General features: G+C 34.9%; 1 non-coding gene across 1 annotated transcript; it reads right to left on the reverse strand.

Annotated features, from left to right (window-relative positions):
• Positions 1 to 278: 278 nt before the first annotated feature.
• On the reverse strand, positions 279 to 351 carry trnav-aac (transfer RNA valine (anticodon AAC)). Its single transcript has one exon. It is a non-coding gene; the product is annotated as a tRNA-Val (tRNA).
• Positions 352 to 3,591: the final 3,240 nt, after the last annotated feature.

Here is a 3,591-nt window from a genome sequence, read left to right on the forward strand (position 1 = left end):
GAAACGTGCCTATTAGAACTTACCAAATATTTTCTCCTACACATTTGGTTTATTTATATTTAGACAAGACACTCCATCCCAAAACTCACAGTACTACAGAAAACTTTCTTTCATTTTCTGCAACACATTTGTGCTACCTAAATGTTTCTGGAACCAAATATCAAATATTCTTTTACAAATGTGTCTGATATTGCCTGGAACCTGGTAAAAGTGGATGCTTTCTTGAGGACCTTTTGGCCACTTCACAAGGATATGCCCTGATAGTAAAAGCCGCCAATTGTTTCCACCCAGTTTCGAACTGGGGACATTTCGCATGTTAGGCGAATGTGATAATCACTACACTATGGAAACATACGCATTAAATGTTTCTTAATATTTTCACCTACTCATTTAATTTAAATTTAGACAAGAAACTCCATCCCAAAAATCACAGTACTACAGAAAACTTTCTTTAATTTTCTGCTACACATTTGTGCTACCGAAATGTTTCTGGAACCAAATATCAATTATTCTTTTACAAATGTGTCTGATATTGCCTGGAACCTGGTAAAAGTGGATGCTTTCTTGAGGACTTTTTGGCCACTTCACAAGGATATGTCCTGATAGTAAAAGCTATAAATTACTTGCATCCAGTTTTGAACTGGAGACTTTTTACATGTGAGACAAACATGATAACCACTACACTATAGAAACACCCAAGTTTTGGGTTTCTTAAAATTTTCACCTACTCATTTGTTTAATTTAAATTTAGACAAGACACTCCATCCCAAAAATCACAGTACTACAGAAAACTTTCTTTAATTTTCTGCTACACATTTGTGCTACCGAAATGTTTCTGGATACAAACATCAATTATTCTTTTACAAATGTGTCTGATATTGCCTGGAACCTGGTAAAAGTGGATGCTTTCTTGAGGACTTTTTTGCCACTTCACAAAGATATGCCCTGATAGTGAAAGCTATCAATTGTTTCCACCCAGTTTCGAACTGGGGACCTCTCAAGTGTAAGGCAAACATGATAACCAATACACTATTTAAACATGCCAATTAAAGTTTTATGAATAGTTTCTCCTACATATTTGTTTAATTAATATTTAGACAAGACACTCCATCCCAAAAATCACAGTACTACAGAAAACTTTCTTTCATTTTCTGCTACACATTTGTGCTACCGAAATGTTTCTGGAACCATATATCAATTATTCTTTTACAAATGTGTCTAATATTGCCTGGAACCTGGTAAAAGTGGATGCTTTCTTAAGGACTTTTTGGCCACTTCATAAGGATATGCCCTGATAGTAAAAGCCATCAATTGTTTCCACCCAGTTTCGAACTGGGAAACTTTCACATGTTAAGCGAATGTGACAACAACTACACAATGGAAACGTGCCTTTTTGAGCTTTCCGAATATTTTCTCCTACACATTTGTTTAATTTATTTTTAGACAAGACACTCCATCCCAAAAATCTCTGTAGTACAGAAAACTTTCTTTAATTTTCTGCTACACATTTGTGCTACCGAAATGTTTCTGGAACCAAATGTCAATTGTTCTTTTACAAATGTGTCTGATATTGCCTGGAACCTTGTTAAAGTGGATGCTTTCTTGAGGACTTTTTGGCCACTTCACAAGGATATGCACTGATGGTAAAAGCCACCGATTGTTTCCACCCAATTTCAAACTGGGAACATTTCATGTGTTAAGCAAAGGTGACAACCACTACACTATGTAAACGTGCCTATTAGAACTTTCCGAATATTTTCTCCTACACATTTGGTTAATTTATATTTAGACAAGACACTCCATCCCAAAACTCACAGTACTACAGAAAACTTTCTTTCATATTCTGCAACACATTTGTGCTACGAAATGTTTCTGGAATCAAACATCAACTATTCTTTTAGAAATATGTCTGATATTGCCTGGAACCTGGTAAAAGTGGATGCTTTCTTGAGGAATTTTTGGCCACTTCACAAAGATATGCCCTGATAGTGAAAGCTATCAATTGTTTCCAACCAGTTTCAAACTTGGGACTTTTCACATGTGAGGCGAATGTGATAACTACTACACTATGTAAACATCCACGTTAAGGGGTTCTTAATATTTTCACCTACTCATTTGTTTAATTTAAATTTAGACAAGACACTCCGTCCCAAAAATCACAGTACTACAGAAAACTTTCTTTAATTTTCTGCTACACATTTGTGCTAACGAAATGTTTCTGGAACCAAATATCAAATATTCTGTCACAAATGTGTCTGATATTGCCTGGAACCTGGTAAAAGTGGATGCTTTTATGAGGAATTTTTGGCCACTTCACAAGGATATGCCTTGATAGTGAAAGCTATAAATTGTTTCCACCCAGTTTCGATCTAGAGACCTTTCGCGCGGGAGCAGAAAATAGTTAGCCTTAACGTTCCTTATCTTTTCCAATGCATTCTCTATGGTAGTGTCTTACAGTACGGATGTAATATATTTTTGGCCACACGTCGAAATGAGTGGCGCTGTTCCGCATTTTTGTATGGTAAGGGAGACCTACAGGCGCAGATAACGTTCATTACAACGTCTCAATCGCATCTCAACCGCTAGAATCAAGGTAAATAAAGTTCGATTTAATGTTTTATTCTATAGTTTTTGTTGTTTTTAACACTCTCAATGTCTCAATATTTTATGATAATTTAAATGGAAGGTTAGGTATTCAAGATTTGATTGAAGTTATTTTTGTTGACGTGAATAGTTAAACTAACGAACGTGAACTGCGAAAAAATTACAAACTTCTTTTACACAACATAGTCTGTCATCCGAGTATTTAGATTATGCTATAGTAGGGCCTAAATGAAATAAAGAAACCTGAATGATAAAGTGAAGTACCATAAATTTACATATTTACCAGTGAGTTATTAGCTTACCTTTGTCATTTCCATAATTGTGAATGGGCTTTGCTACTGTAAGCTAAGTTACTGTTAAGGACATTAGCTCATATAGATAGTTACTGTTTTGTTTGTCTGCAATGACAGCAATTATACCACTATTCTGGTACTGGTACCACTTTTCAATTTTGTATGTTTACTAATTAATTTATCTATATTGCACCTTTCAATATAGGTTATACAAATATATTATAACATTCGAGCTGAAACATAATTCTAGGACAGTAAGATCTACAAGTGAAGTCATGGAACACTCGCTGTGTCTGAAACCGCCGCCTATCCACTATATAGTGCACTCTTTTGGGTGTCCGCCATTTTGTAGGAGTGTCTCAATTCTGAGTGAGCCACTTGTTCCCTACTTTTGTTCACTCTTAATTACCCACAATGCACTCTAATTTCAAGTGTACATTTGATGTACACTCGACAATGGTTAATTTCCCACAATCCACCATGGGGAAGACGTATGAGCTGGGAGTTTACTGCTTCCTTCACTCCTGTAAAGTTTTATTTCATGCTGAATGTATTAAATAACATTTTGACAAATCATTACTTGATTAAAATAACATAACATATAGAGAGACAAAATATACAGATACATTTTAAAATGTACTCTTTATTTGATAAAATGTGTTTACTCTTTATATTAACACACAGTAAATATTAA

The sequence above is a fragment of the Myxocyprinus asiaticus genome, chromosome 5 (assembly GCF_019703515.2).
Source record: "Myxocyprinus asiaticus isolate MX2 ecotype Aquarium Trade chromosome 5, UBuf_Myxa_2, whole genome shotgun sequence".
Classification (NCBI taxonomy): Eukaryota; Metazoa; Chordata; class Actinopteri; order Cypriniformes; family Catostomidae; genus Myxocyprinus; species Myxocyprinus asiaticus.